The 16,727-nt window shown below is 44.6% G+C and overlaps 1 long non-coding RNA gene and 1 other non-coding gene across 3 annotated transcripts in view; both read right to left on the reverse strand.

Moving 5' to 3' along the window:
• Positions 1–16,727, reverse strand: part of LOC140390235 (uncharacterized) — a 77,535-nt gene that overhangs the window by 23,593 nt on the left and 37,215 nt on the right. For both annotated transcript variants that reach the window (XR_011934595.1, XR_011934594.1), the window contains exon 2: positions 8,709–10,165. This is a non-coding gene — a long non-coding RNA (uncharacterized lncRNA). The remainder of the gene's footprint in view (positions 1–8,708; positions 10,166–16,727) is intronic.
• On the reverse strand, positions 2,273–2,354 carry trnas-aga (transfer RNA serine (anticodon AGA)). Its single transcript has one exon. It is a non-coding gene; the product is annotated as a tRNA-Ser (tRNA).

A 16,727-nucleotide genomic window follows, 5' to 3' on the forward strand; every position in this document is an offset into this window, starting at 1 on the left:
GTTGAACCTGGTATTGTAAGTCTTCTTACTGTCTTATTTTCTATGATTTTGTACCTCGGTAGGAATCAATTTGAATCAGTGACTTTGAACATAATGATTGAATATAATTCTAATTAATTTAATATATGCTCATTTTAATTCAATTTTACTTTTAAAGGGTTATTCGTTTAATATTTGGGTTCGATATTGGATCAGATGTGGCAAACCATTTCCCTGGAGCCAAATAACGTGAACAAAGATGCACAGCACCCAAGCCATAAGGAACGAAAAGACGATCGAACCACCAACCTTCCCATTAGCAAGTAACTAAACCCACTAATGGATTGCGCCACATAAGTTATAACAACGGCCATCGCTAAGGATTGGAGACTGTATGGGAAAACGTGTCCTGCTCATGCACAGTAAGAAGTCTTACAACACCAGGTTAAAGTCCAACAGGTTTGTTTCGAATCATCCTGCTCATTGCAGACTGAGGTCTCCTCGAACACTTCATTGCCCATTTGTGGCCAAATAATGCGACTTAAAAAACAAAATACTCACGGTGCTTTGAATGTTAACTCGACCTCAGACATTCACTCTGCTTCTATATACTGATTGAACGGTGAAATGTTTGTTGAAGTGTGTGCTGAATATTTAGCATTTCTCCGTCTCACTAAAAGATTAGGTGTCGTGCATCGTGCAAGAAAAAGCTCCGCCTGCGAGAACACGAGCAGTTGGGAGAGACATTACCTTAGTGAGAGTCAGAGTGAGTGTGTTTGGGAAGTTAGCTTTGTTTTATCTTCAGGAAAATTGTCTTGTACTGCTGCAGGATAGAGGGTATAAGGGAGAGAGTTGATTGGTAGGTAATGCATAAATCGTTTTCTACACTCCAATTGTACATGAAGGAACGTTAAGATTCTCAGTTTTTTGAAAATAACTTAAATAATGTTCAAATGGCGTTAATTTAAAGTGTGTATATTACGAAAAGTGTGACTGGGCATCTCAGTCCTGTTTTGCACGGCCTGTAGTCCGTAGGAATTACCACATTTACAGGAAGTGCTACCGATTTGACCAGTTTGAGATTCCTGTTTCAAGCTTGAGCGCCGGCTGAATGCACAGCGGTAGATCCGCGATGCTGTGAGGTTCATCGATCGCCCGTTTTTAGACGTGGTCGCCCCGCAGCTTAAGGAAGTGCAGTCATAGCGGGAATGGGTGAATACCTTCCAGAAGAAAGGGGTAGACAGGAAGCCAGTAAAACCCCAGCGTGCAGCTCACTCACGAACCGATTGTCTCTGTTCGGAAAACGGTGAGAATGATGTTTTTTCTCCGTAGTGCTCTCAGAACAAATTCACAGCACTGTGGTTGGCCCATCTGCACAAGGGGGGAGGAGTACGAGTGGAAAAGCAATTGTGCTGGGATACTCGATAGTGAGGGGCGCAGACAGGCGTTTTGCGCCCACAGACAAGACGACAGAATGCTGTGTTAATCCCTGGTGCTAGGGTCAAGGATGTCACTGAATGGCTGCAGGGCAATCTGAGCATGAGCAGTCCGAAGTGCTGGTTCACATTGGTGCCAATGATATTGGCAGAAAGAGGGAGATAGTTATATCATATTGCTTATTTGCGTTTATAAATTAAGACATCATATGTATAAGCAGTGGGATCTCACGAGAACGTTTCGTGATAAAGAGTCCTGCTGGTCAGCAGTCATCACGGGCACGAGAAAGGCGACAAAAGGTGCTTCCTGGGAGTCTTCCAATTATGAAATACTTTCGTTATGAAAAGTTGTTGACGAATACGGGTTGTTGTGCTTGGAAAATAGACGATTACTTTACTGTGGCTTTCCAGATGCTGAGCAGTTCGGAGAGAGTAAACAGGCCTTCGGCGTGTAGCTCAATAACTTGGGTCGCAAATTCAAATTCATTGACTGAAGATGTGGAGAGGACGGGATCAAATACACCATTTTTACTCAGAGCTGGGTGTCATTAGAAGTGGTAGACGCAATTTCAGGTATAAATTGAAAAGCGAATTGTAAATGTATTGGAAGAACCTGATCTGACAGATAAATGGATGGAAATATTGCACACACAGATACAAACAGAAATTCATCTGCATCGTTTATGATGACACAACGAAGGGACAGGGAGGGTTAGAAAGAAGATTGTCACGAACTTGGCTGATTGTTGCTATATTTCTGAAGAATGAAAATGAGAAAAAGGCGTGGAATATCATTGCAGATAAAGAATAAATCACGACAAAGGAATTTAGTCAAATGTCATGAGTAAACGAAGATGCGTAGTCGGCAGGATTCGAACCTGCGCGGGGGAACCCCAATGGATTTCTAGTCCATCGCCTTAACCACTCGGCCACGACTACATACACTGCAAAACGTGAAATCACACTGACCAGTCTTGAAAATAGTTCTCCAAACGGAACCCTTATTTTGTCTTCTGATTCTGCATTTAATTGTATTGCATGATTCTGATGGTTACATGTATCTGTATTATTCATTTCAAATTAATCCTATTTGATCGGAAACGTTTCTTTCTGCCTATTTCTTTCTGTTTTTCAATCACTCCAACATACATTGATACAGATCGCAGATACACACAAATACAGTCCCTTTCTTCCAAAATGTCGAGATGACGGCATTGGCCTGGGGTGAGCACAGTAAGAAGTCTTACACCAGGTTATTTATTTATTTTATTTTTTGATAGATGAGTTGAGCGCCATATCCCGTTCGTACGAGGGCATCTTTCAACGTCTGTAGATGGTTTTTTTTGATCGATGAGTTAAGCGCCATATCCCGTTCATACGAGGGCATCTTTCAACATCTGTAGATGCTTTCCCGGAGCGGAGAAACTACGACATCTTCTTCACAACCTTCAACGCGTCTTCGATGAAGATGAACATCTTGCTAAGGTCATCCCCACACCCCCACTACTTGCCTTTAAACAACTGCACAACCTCAAACAAACCATTGTTTGCAGCAAACTACCCAGCCTTCAGAACATTGACCACGACACCACACAACCCTGCCATGGCAATCTCTGCAAGACGTGGAGATCATCGACATGGATTACACGTGAGAACACCACCCACCAGATATGCGGTACATACACGTGCAACTCGGCCAACGTTGTCTACCTCATACACTGCAGGAAAGGATGTCCCGAAGCATGGTACATTGGCGAGACCATGCAGACTCTACGACAATGAATGAACGGAGATCACCGACAATCACCAGGCAGGAGTGTTTCCTTCCAGTTGGGGAACACTTCAGCAGTCAAGGGCATTCAGCCTCTGATCTCCAGGTAAACGTTCTCCAAGGCGGCCTTCAGGACGCGCGACAACGCAGAATCGCCGAGCAGAAACTTATAGCCAAGTCCCGCACACATGAGTGCGGCCTCAACAGGGACCTGGGATTCATGTCGCATTACATTCATCCCCCACCACCTGGCCTGTGAAATCCTACCAACTGTCCTAGCTTGATACAATTCACACTTCTTTAACCTGGGGTTACCCCATCTCTGGATCTGTAATGCTCGCATTCCAAGCATTGTCTGGCATCTTTGAATTTGTCTATACATATGTTTCTGGAACATACCTCTTCATTCACCTGAGGAAGGAGCAGCGCTCCGAAAGCTAGTGATATCGAAACAAACCTGTTGGACTTTAACCTGGTGTTGTAAGACTTCTTACTTTCTTCCAAAGTTTTAGCTGATTCTCCACAGGCATTAGTGTCCCCTTTATTTGACATATTTCCTTTACCGCCACCTTCTCAATGGAAATTAGGGATGGACAATAAATGTTTTCCAAACCAGGGAACCCACATCTGTTGAATGAATAAAATTGTGCTCATATTTTTTCTTGTGGTATTGAATATCTTTATGTCTGTATATTAATAATTTAATTTTAGATAATTGCATTTTCTCCCAGCCGTTTTTGTTCATGTTTCGGAATATTGCAGATTATATATTTCAAATACATTTTGGAAATCAGTGTAAGACCGACTGAGGCTCCTGGAATGAAGTGAGTGCGTGTTGTGTATCTCTCTGCATACCATAGCATCACATGCGTGCAGTTCCTCGTTTGCGAGTGCCACGCCGTCACTCAACAGCAACTGGCCGAGCTTTTGAGCTGAACATGGCGGAGTGAGGCACTGATCGGGTGGGAGGCCAAGGCCTACAAGAGAGAGAGTGCTGAAGGAAGATCCAGCAATATTTCTCTCTCCAGAGATTCTGCCAGACCTGCTGCGCGTGGCCTGGGCCTCGGACTGGCGTCCTGGGGAAAGTCCTCTGACTCCCCAGCCTCTGAGGTCACAATACCTGAGTTCAAGTAAGAGGTCTTACAACACCAGGTTAAAGTCCAACAGGTTTGTTTCAAATCACTAGCTTTCGGGGCACTGCTCCTTCCTCAGGTGAATGGAAGGAGCAGTGGTCCGAAACCTAGTGATTTGAAACAAACCTGTTGGACTTTAACCTGGTGTTGTAAGACTTCTTACTGTGCTCACCGCAGTCGAACGCCGCCATCTCGATTTCACAATACCGCAGGGCGGTGACTTGGGTGCAATCAGGAGATGGACATCCAGCCACTGGGACTGTACCACCCTTCATTTAACCAGGTCTGGTCCTCAGTAACCGGCACTGGCTCCCAAAACCTAATAGCCGTGCATGATAAGAATCTGTCAATCCCAATTTTGCAAGTTTCAATTCACCTCCCCAGTTTCGAAGGTATTGCAGATTTATATTTGTATGATGGCGTGCTTCCTAGCATTGCCCTGAATGACTGGGTTTTATTTATTAAAGTGACGTCCTGCTCCTTCTGGACTGCCTCACAAGAGGAACTTCTTGCTGTCCATGTATCCAGTAATATAATTAATCATATTGCAGTGCGGTGCTGGATTAATACAGTATTGTGTCCTGCTGAGTTTGTGTAGATTTCATTTCTGTGGTCCACAGTTCAGACACGTTGTGTCGCTCTTTGTCTGTTCAATATTGAAGTTTGTAATTGTCTGTGTCTATACAGTGCTGAAGAATTTCACAGTTCTATTCTCCCCTCATGCCTCCACTGAGCTCATTTGGTCCATGATTTACAACGTTGCTCTCTGGACATTTGCATTCAATTTGCTGGCTACCCGGCACCCCGACCTGGCCCCAAGGCGGATATAGTCAACAGTTCTCTCTTCTCTGAAACCTCCATAAAAATTGCCACCATCAGCCATGCCCCGAATAAAAGACTTGTCCCACCATCCGACCTCCAACATTCCTTTCACCTCGTCACCATTCTGACTTGGAAAGATATCTCTGTTCATTCACTGTCACTGGGTCAAAACCCTTGAAATCTCTTGCTAACTGCACTGTGGATGAACCGACAATGGACTGCAGTGGTCCAAGAGGGCAGCTCACCACCAACTTTGCAAGGGCAATTAGGCAGAGGCAATAAATGCTTGTCGAGCCAGTGATTCCCATATTCCAATAATGAAATTTTGAAAAACGTACTGATGAGATTAAGTTGTATTCAGCTAAGTACTGGGAAGACTGAAAATATTGTTTTTCATCCCCACTCCAAATTCAATCCCCGACCTATCGCCCTTTCCCCCTCTCCCTGACAAAACTCTGACTACAGAGAGGGTCAGAACTTATGCAATCTTGGTGTCCTATTTCATGAGGACCTTCCGGGCGCATATCTGCCTAGTTCAACATTAGTAAGATTGCTTAACTAAATCCCTGCTTGATGTCAACTGCTGTTAAATTCCTCACTTTTGATTTGCGACTTACAGGCTTGACTATCAACAGCAGCAATAAAAATATCACCATAAAGAGTAAAATCTGAATTCACTGGAGTGTAAGCAGCTGGTGTGACCAAGTGAATCACTTGCAACATACTGAACACAGCCTCTCTCTCGTAACAGTGTGCATCAATTTTTGACCTATCTTTATAATTGGCAGGAAAAACAATCCGCCTCTAAGCATATGAAGGGTCTGAATGGTCCCTCTCTGGTGTGAATGTTCAGCTGTTAGTAAATGGAATGGCTGAATTAATCCATTTCAACATTCAGCAGGTGAGCAGTGTTTCTGCATTGTGAGTGTAACTGTATCCATGAGTTTCCAGCTCAGAAAGGGAATGCAAACATTCCCAGTCAAAAACAGCAGTTTGTATTTATCTAGCACCGTAGCTGCAGCAAAACATTCCAAAGCCCTTCACAGGAGTGTTGACAGTCTATACATTAAAATATTTTATTCTTGAAAAAATGGCCATCCGAATTAAGCTTTTTGACTTCAACTCATCAAGACAGCTGCAAGAACACCAAATCTAAAGGGAACAACAATTTATACTGCACAAGAGAGTGGACCTGATTGAGCAGCATGGTGGTACAGTGGTTAGCACAGCAGGGACCCAGGTTCAATGGGTACCTATCTGTGTGGGGATGCATTTTATCCTCATGCCTACATGAGTTGCCTCAGGTGCTTAGCTTTTCTTCCAAAGATATGCAGGTAGGTGGGTTGGCCATGTTAAATTGTCTCCTAGTGTCCAGATCTTGTTGCCAAAATTCATAAGAATTTATATGTGGCATGCAGAATTATTTTAAAAGGCGGCACTATCTTTTTTTTTTGGGGGGGGGGGGGCGGTGGGGGAGGTGGGAGAGAGAGTTTGGCGTGGAATTAGTGAGCACAATGCAATATTTCCAAATATTTTTACATCAGAAAATGAGTCTTGCAGCTCTGAAGTTGAGGGGCAATACCGCCCTGATGTTTCATAGCTGAAACAATAACAATTGGCTTTATGAGGGCAGCACGGTGGCGGAATGGGTAGCAGTGATGCCGGCTCTGGGTCACTGGTTGCATATTCTCACCATGTTTGCGTGGGTTTCGCCCCTCACAAAGATGTGCAGGGTAGGTGGATAAGCCCCTTAATTGGAAAAAATGAAATGGGTACTCTAAATTCATATTTTAAAAAAATAGGCTTTTGGGGAAATGTTTTGTATCTGGGATTTGGGATGATCAAACTGGTTCAGATCTCACCCAGGTAACATTGGGCCCACATACATGAAGCAATATTTCTGGCTGCTCCTCACCCTGTCAGGGCAGATATTGGTTCTCTCCCTGCCATTCAAAGCTCCTCATGCAATTGTTCCTTCCAGCATGCTGTTGCTGCTGTATCAAGTAGTTAAACATAACTCTGCTCTGTGTGCAGAAATTCATTCCTACAGTGTGTAGTGGAATCCAGTCATTTAAAACACATGAGCAATAAATGGTGGCAGCATTGAAGGGATAGAAGCTGTGATGGCAGGAGGAAATGACCAGAATTATATTGGAGGGACGACGAAGCATGCACTGCCTGTATGAAACAGGATTTTGTTCGGAAGTATCTATAAGAAATTGGAGGGAGGGGGAAAGAGTGGCAGGATGAAATTGCAAGAAATAGGAAGGAGTTTCAGTGAAGAGTTGGAGGGAGGGAAAAGGAGTCAGTGTGAAATTGGTGGTTGGAGGGGGATGCCACATTGAACCGAAGTACAGTGAAAAGCATTTTTCTGTGGCCAACGGAACGTACACAGTACATACATTGTCGACAAAAAAGAATAATCAACAGAGTACTTTGACAAATGGTCCATCGACAAACAGTGATTGGTTGCAGTGCGGAACAAGGGGCCAAACAAAGGAAATAAATGAACAAGAGCAGCATAGGGCATCGTGAATAGTGTTCTTACAGGTAACAGATCAGTCCAAGGGGGAACCGATGAGGAGTCTTGTAGCTGTGGGGAAGAAGCTATTCCTATGTCTGAATATGTAGGTGAGAGACGGATGAAGTCAGAGTGCATGAACTCCTCTCTCATAGACTTTTCACCTCTTCAGAAATAATTGTGAGCCGGTGTTTTGAAGGAACAATGTGTCATGCAGTAGAAATACACAAAGTCAAATCTTGGCTCTGCTGACTCATATATCACAGCAATGCTGAGCAGAGAGTAATAGAGTGAAGGGCTGATATCTCTTGGCATGGGTAGGAACAATGAGAAGGTCCCTACCGGGCTGCTGTTTCACACTCATTTCTGGGTGGCAATCTGGGACTGGGACAGTCAGATGCTGGGAGCAGGGCACCTGGTACCTCTGTCACTCTGGGAAGTATCTACTTTCGGAGGGATCATCAGCAGGGAAAAATGTAGCAAAGCAAAAAGAAAGTGTCCTCCTTTGAGGAAAAATTACTATTTAAAACAGTACATATCTTGGAATTCAAAAGTGTGTTCATTCCCCTTGTGGGAGCATCAACGAGGAGGAATCAATAGACACTGAGCCATTGCAAACACCCTTTAATGATTCTGTAATTTTCTATGAAATGCTGGAAATTGTACGTGCATTTTCTAGATGCAGAGTGTACTGACTGCCTCATGCTGTGCTTTAGTAGGTTTAAGTGAACCCTGGTAACTATACATTAAAACTTAACTTAAACTTTGATTGGTTCATTCTGTCTCACATAAAGCAACCCCACAGTCACCAATCTCCTCCTGTCGGAAATAAACCAAGCTCAAAATCACAGACACTAATCTCCTCTTGTCTGACATAAACCAACCTCACATACCCTGACTCTAAAATCCTTCTGTCTGATATAAACCAACCTCACAGTCAGAGATACCAGTCTCCTCCAGTCTGATATAAAGACCCCAAAGTCACTGCCACATAAAAGATCTAAACCAACCCTACAGGCTCATAAAGAATAAAAACGACACGTTACTTGCATTGGATTTGTCTCCATTGTCATGCCAAGGAAATTGTTGAGCCAGACACGTGGAGCAACATTTGGGGACTCTAGTTCCTCCATCAATTCCCATTCCTTTCTTTCTGTTGAATAATGGGGATGCAACTGTGTGTAAATATGCAAGTTTGTAAGAATGATCAGCACAGACAAATCAGCACTTTCCAACTGGAGATATTAATGAGTAGAACTTTTCAGACATTGAATATAAATATTGCACTAATATTAATTTACAATAGCAGTAAAATGTATAATTTTCTTGTAAAATAATTTATGGTGTGAATTTAGGGGAATGTTGACAAGCAGTGGTTCTGAAAGGGGCTCTGAAGCCTTAAGGGGAAAAAGCATGTTATCTATCCAGCAGAGTCAACTCTCGGCTACGTATAGAGCTTACTAACATCAGCAGAAAATAACACAGGTTAATGAACATGGTTCAGTCCTGGGTATGATTAACAGTAGCAATAACAGAAGATCCAAACCTCTGCAGTCTCATGTGAACTTGTTCGTGTCTCAGCAAGTTAGAAGATCGATTAAATCCCTTCTTACACATGGAGCAGATGAATGGCTTCTCTCCGGTGTGAACTCGCTGGTGTGTCAGAAGCTCGGACGAACGGGTAAATCCCTTCCTACAAACAGAGCAGGTGAATGGCCGCTCCCCAGTGTGAATGCGGTGATGAGTCAGCAGGTGGGATAAGTGCGTGAACCTTTTACCACAAATAGAGCAGGTGAATGGTCTCTCCCCAGTGTGAACTCGCTGGTGGGCGATCAGGTGGGGTGACTGCCTGAAACCCTTTCCACAACGAATGCAGCTGAATGGTCTCTCATCGGTGTGAACTCGCTGGTGTGTCTGGAGGATGGAAGACTGTGCAAATCCCTTCCCACAGACAGAGCAGGTGAACGGCCTCTCCCCGGTGTGGCTCCGTCGATGATTTCTCAGCTCAGATGGGTAATTGAATCCTTTATTACACAGCGAGCATGTGAATGGCCACTTCCCAGTGTGGCTGCGTTGATGAAGTTCCAGTTTTGATGGGTAATTAAATCCCTTCCCACAGTCCCCACATTTCCACGGTTTCTCCATGTTGGGCGGGTTCTTGTGTCTCTGCAGGTTGGATGATTAGTTGAAGCCTGATTCACACACAGAACACACGTACGGTTTCTCTCTACTGTGAATAGTGCAATGCTTTTGTTTTTAAGGAAGTGTAACTGTTTAAAGCCCTCCCCACAGTCAGTGAAGTGCAACATAAACTTGAGTGTCTGTCGCAGTGCTTTTCCAGTCACACTGATTTTGAATTATTTTCCTACAGATAGAATCAGCAAACATTTTGGCTTCCACATTCAAAGACTGCTAATATTTAGGCCATGATGAACTGAGTGCTGCTGTCAGGTCAGGATGTGATGTTCGACTCAAATTTCTCGAACGCTCCTCTTCAAATGCCCTGTAAAAGCCGTTCACAAAAGTCATCATTGTCACTACAGGATGAAAATTCAAAATAGACCATTCTAGTTTCTATAGAACATTATTTCCTCACTTGTTAACTGAAAGCTGTAAATCCCCAATCCAGGCACTCTTCCTCCTCTGGTGCTGAAATTCGTACCTCTTGCATCATCTGAAACATTTTTTTATTTTCTTCCGACTTCTCTACCTCCTCTGACATTGCTAAATCTAGGTGTTCCATTCTACACTCACTTGTTCCCCTCCATCTCCTCGCCTGAAGATGCTGACTTTGACTGGGTTCTGGTCTACACTCACTGGTTTCCCACAAACTCACTCTCCTTCCTCCCTTGAAGATGCCTAATCTGGACGGGTACCGTTACATACGAAGCTGAGCTTTGACAAACAGTCATCCAGTCTCGGAGCTTAGCTCCATTCTCTCTCCACAGACCTGCTGAGATTGTCCAGCATTTTATGTTTTTGTTTCAAAATCCAGCATCCACAGTAATTTTTTTCTCCATACTTAACTATTTGTCTCCAATATGAGACTCTTGTTCTTAAGCTGTCTACGTGATGATCTTCAATGATAAGAGTTAAAAGGCTTGTCCACTGCCCTGAGCTGATGCTTCACATGTGCACTTTCCAGCAGGGTCACTGGACCTTCGTCCCAATGCCTCAGTAAGTAACGGCAGTGACAAGTGTAAATGAGTAACAGGAAGGACCCAGATTCTAACGGCTTTCTCAGGCACAATTAAGAATGGACAAAAAATGTAGAAACTGATTACAAACAAATAACACTGTAAGTCGGATCACTGGTACAACAGGAGGCCAGTCAGCCAATTTAGACAATCCGCCATGCAATGAGATCATGACTACTTTGTTTCTTGCTCTTCTGCAGCATTTTAATAGTGTCCTAATGTAGTAAAATGTTGCAAGGTGGTTGACAAGCGCAGAATCAGATACAAAGTGACATCAAGCAGCCTTCCACCATTCTAAATATAATTATTTGAAAATTTGCAAGATACTGAACCCCATGTTACGAAGAAGGAGCAAATACAGATTGGTGAGCTGTATCAGGCGCCAGATGGCACATTTTAAAGTGTTTTCAATGCAAAGTGAATCCAGCAGTAGAAACAACGCAGAAAGTTCCCGCAGCAGAACAAAATGGGAGATTGACCAACAAACAGACAACAGAGAATTGGCATAAATGAGTCTCTTTCTAGTTGTCAGGATGTAACGAGTGGTGTGCTAGTGTTGTTGCCTCAACCTTTTACAATTTATATGAATTGACTTAGGTGAAGGGATGAAAATGATGGTTGTGAAATTTGCTGATGACTCAACGGTACCACTATTGTTTCACAGCTCCAGAGTCCCAGGTTTGATTCCCGACTTGGGTCACTATCTGTGTGGAGTCTGCGCTTTCTCCCCGTGTGTGTGCTCGGGTTTCGTACTGGTGCTACGGTTTGCTCCCACAAGTCCCGAAAGACGTGCTGATATGTAACTTGGACATTCTGAATTCTCCCTCGGTGTACCCGAACAGACTAGGGGCTTTTCACAGTAACTTCATTGCAGTGTTAATGTAACCCTACTTGTGACAAAAACAATTATTATTATTATAATAAAAAGATAGGTAAGCAAATTTCGAAGAGACATACGGAGGCTACAAAGGGATAGGGGTAGGTCACGTGAGTGAAGAAAGATCTGGCAAATTGAGTATAATGCAGAGAATTGAGAAATGGTCCATTTTGGCAGGAAGAATAAAAAATAAATTATCTAAACGGCTAGAGATAGCAGAATCATGAGTTTTAGAGGGATTTGGGTGTCCTAGTGCATTAATCACAAAGGCTAGTACGGAGAAGCAGCAAGTAATTCGGAAAGCTAATGGAATTACATTTTTTATTGTGAGAGGAATAGATTATAAAATTAGGGAGAATATCTTTCAGTTGTACAGGGTATGGTGAGACTACAACTGTGTATACTCTTGGTCTCCTTATATATAGAAAGATGTAAATGTATTTGAAGCAGTTCAGAGAAGGTTTACGAGACTAATACCTGAATGGACAGGTTGACTCATTCAAAAAGTTTGGAGAGGTTCTGCTTGTATACACTGGAGTTCAGAAGAGTAAGAGGCGACTTTATTGAAACCTTTAAGATCCTGAGGGGTATTGACAGGGTGGATAGGAACATAAGTACTAGGAGCAGGAGTAAACAATTCATCCACTTCGGCTGCCTCCGCCATTCAAGATGATCATGCTGGGTCTCCTCGTGGCCTAAACTCCACTTTCCTGCCCATTTTCCACAACTCTTCAACCCATTGCTAACTGAAAATCTATCTGTCTGATCCTCAAACTAACTCAGTATCCCAGCAACCACTGTGCTCTGGGGTACTGAACTCCACAGATTTTGAGAGAAGTAATTTTTCCTCATCTTTGTTTTAAATCTGCTACTCTTTTTCCTAAAACTACGACCTCATGTTCTAGATTACAGAGTCACACAGTCATAGAGTTTTACAGCACGGAAAGAGCTCCTTCGGCGCTTCGTGTCCTGAATGACAATTAGAATGTGCCTATTCTAATCCCATTTCCCAGCACTTGGTCCATAATCTTGTAGACAATGGCATTTCAAGTGCTCACTTAAACACATCTTAATAGTTGAGGGTTCCCACCTCTACCATCCTTTCAGGCAGTGAGCTGCAGATTCCAATTACCCTCTGGGTGAAAAAGGTTTTCCTGACATCTCCTCTAAACCCCCTGCTCAGTACCTTAAATCTATGCCCCCTGGTTATTGACCCCTTAATTAAGGGGAAAAGTAGCTTCCTATTCACCCTATCTATGTCCCTCATAATTTTATACACCTCAGTCAGGTCCCCCCTCAGCCTACTCTGCTCCAGGAAAACAACCCCAGCCGATCTAGTCTCTCTCGCTAGCTGAACACCAGCACAGGCAACATCCTGGTGAATCTCCTCTGCACCCTCTCCAGTGCAATCACTTCCTTTCTATATTGTGGTGACCAGAACTGCACACAGTACTCCAGCTGGGGCCTAACCAGTGTATTATACAGCTCCAGCATAACCTCCGTGATCTTATATTCAATGCCTCGGTTAATAAAGGCAAGAATCCCATAGGTCTTCTGAACCATCTTCTCTACTTGTTCTGCTGTCTTTAGAGATCTGTGAACCAAGTACCGCTTGATCCTCTGTAGTTCCTAGGGACCGAGCATTCATTTTACATTCCCTTGTAAGTCCCCCAAAAATGCATTACCTCACACTTTTCATGATTAAATTCCATGTGCTACTCTTCTGCCCATCTAACCAGCCCATCTATATCGCCCTGCAATCTAAGGCCTTGCTCCTCACAATTTACCACAGCACCAAATTTTGTGTCATCTGCAAACTTACTTATCATACCTCCCATATTCCCATCCAAGTCATTAATGTATACTACGAACCACAAGGGACCCAATACTGATCTCTGGGAGCACCACCTGACAGGCTTCCAGTCACAAAAATAATCTTCAACCATCACACTCTACCTCCTCCTACTCAGCCAGTTTGGATCCAGTTTGCCAATTGTCCTGGATCCCATGGACTCTTACCTTCTTCATCAGGCTCCCATGTGGGACTTTGTCAAAAGCCTTTCTAAAGTCCCTGTAGACGACATCAATCGCACTCCCCTCATCTACACACCTGGACAACTGCTCAAAAAACGCAATCAAATTTGTAAGACAAGGGGCGCGATCTCATGGAATTCGTTCTACGTGTGGTAGCAAGTAGAATTAGCCGGGTGTTTCCCGACTGCCGACCCGGCAAGGCCGTCACCGGTATCTAACGTTAATTAGGCCACTTAATAAAGCCCCACAAGCTTTACGCTATAAATTACTGTCCCGCCAGCTTATTCACTGGGACCACGCCCAAGAGCTGCCCACTAACGATGGAGAGCAGCACTTAAACAGATCCCTCAGAGCAAACCCCAGACAGCACACAACCATTTCACCATGGAGACCAACATCGCGATTTGGGGATCCGACCTGGTCAGACACATGGACGCGTTCGAGTCCAGGAGGGATACGCTGTTCCCCCGAGAGGCTCAGTGGGTCAGCCACAGGGAAGCAAGGGCTGCCTGGGAGGCTTCAGCGCAGGGAGAATGACCAGGAGGATCGCCACTCAGTGCCGTACGAAGTTCAGCGATCTCAATTGGACCGAATGGATGAGTTGGCATCAGCCCCATGACACAGGCTTGCGTGTCATCCCCGGCTCCCCCCTCCCTTGGCGACTCTGCGTCTGGCACCAGCCCCACCCCCTGCCCAAGGCTACTGTGTGCCTGTCATGACACCCCCCCACACCAATCCCGCCTACTTTGCACCTGGCACCAGCCACCAAGCACAATGTCATGCCTGTGCCGCAGCACATTCTGGCACCAACCAGCACACCCCCACCCATGCCTGGCAGTCTGCGAAATTAGTGAACAGGCTTCTGGGGGAAAATCTGATGAGAACCATACAGTTGCAGATGCACATCAGGCGGAGGCAGGAACGACCAGGGGAGATAGCAATTGAAGGTCTGCTGGATCTTAGTACCCATCTGAGTCCGAGTCAGATGTTGTGCCTTTGGACCCGGCCTTCTGGAGCTAATGCAGTCGACAGGGTGTTGCCATGAAATTCAGAGGGGGATGTCAGCAGCCCTCCAGCAGGTCAGCAGCCGATTGGAGGAGTCCCAGAGTCCAACAGCGCAGTAGATTGCGCTGGCAATGCGTTGCACCAAGGCCAACACTGCAAGGGTGGCGACAGCAGTGGAGAGCCTGAAGTACAATGTCAGCAGCATGAGTATGGTGTCCAATGCGTAGCTCTGTCAGTGATGGCCATGGCTCAACGCCTCGACAGCATGTCTAAGTTATTGGGGGAATGCCCTTGATGCAGGTGGACCTTTCTGAGATGCTGGAGAGTATTTCCCAGTCTCTCCCCTGCCCCCCTGGGGGCTCCCCCACCCTGCTCACTGGAGCAGTGGCACTGCTGCTCCTAGGCTGATTGCCCGATTTTCAAGATGGCTACACATCCTCGGATCCCCATAGTATCCATTCTGCTGGCTTCATGTTTTTAAATAGGTGCACTGAATAGCGCCCGCGTGACCACTCACTGGGGAGGCGGTAAGATCACGGGTGACCGTTCAATAGGGGACCTTTCCCTTTAAAGCTATGGAGATTGGACTTAATTGGTGCTTATTGGTTTCTTGCCACACTGCAGAGGGATCCGGAACTCACCAATGGGAGCGGGCCAGTTAGATCCGAAACCAGTCAGCGTCCGGCGAGGTTCCCCAATTTGACCTCTCCCACTATCCAACAGGCTAGCTCCTTTTCGCGCCCGTCGTGACGAGGCCGGTACATCGTGCCCATAATCTCTCTTTTACAAAACCATACTGACTATCCTTAATTAATCCTTACCTCTCCAAGTGGAGATTCAGTCTGTCCCTCAGAATTCTTTCCAGTAGTTTCCCTAACGCACTGGCCTGCAATAGCCTGATTCGGCCCTACTTCCTTTCTTGAATAAAGGCACCACATTTACTGTCCTCCAGTCCTCAGGCACCTCCCTGTCGCCAGAAAAGGTTTGAAAATATTTGTCAGAGCCGCTGCAAGCTCCTCCTTTGCCTTCCTTGGCAACCTGGGTTGCATCTCATCTGGCCTTGGCATTTTATCAATTTCTCAGCCCATTAGAACTATTAATACCTCCTCCCTCTCAATGTTAAGTCATTTAAGTAAATCACAATGCGCTTCCCTGATTTCTTTACCTACATCATCCTTCTCCGTAGTGAACACAGATACAAAGTCCTCAATTAAAACCTCACCTATACCTTCAGGTTCCACACACAAATTGCCACATTGATTGCTAATGGGCCCTACTCTTACCCTGTTCAACCTCCTGCTCTTAATATACTTATAAAACTCCTTTGGAGTTCCCTTTATTTTACCCACTAGTGCTTTTTCATTCCACCTCTTTGTTTTCTGAATCTATTTCTTAAGTTGACGAATGTGATATAAAATAGTTAGTTTAAATATTATTGGTTACAGCAATGTAGATGTAGGCCAGTTTAATTCTAGTGAGTTCACAAAGGACAAAGCACAAAGGATTTCAGAAAGCATGGCAAGGAAGGGGGGAGGGGTGCCTGGTAGAGGAGGGGACAAGGATGCTGGGTAACAAGAGGCCCAGGGTTAAGGAATGAGAAGTGAATCAATTAGGATGTATGACCAGGTCAGGATGGGTATAGGATGACCTATGGGAATCGTGTATGTGAAACTTGATGCCATTTAAATGTATTTGCAGAGATCCCTTTGTCTCCGACCTCATTCGTTTTCCAAGGGGTCCAGGAGACTGTTTCTGTGTTCTGTGTCCCTGAGAAGCGAGTCAGCCTTGCAAGTTGGTTAAAATCAATAATACTATACCTACAAATCCATCTCGAGTTTTATTGAGGCCAGACTGACGGGTAAAGAATTCAATATTGCCATTTGGTGCCGAAAACACGGGATTTCTCCAGACGGTCACCGACCAACTGTGAAATCAGAATTAGACTGATTTTG

This window comes from Scyliorhinus torazame, chromosome 14 (genome assembly GCF_047496885.1).
Source record: "Scyliorhinus torazame isolate Kashiwa2021f chromosome 14, sScyTor2.1, whole genome shotgun sequence".
NCBI lineage: Eukaryota > Metazoa > Chordata > Chondrichthyes > Carcharhiniformes > Scyliorhinidae > Scyliorhinus > Scyliorhinus torazame.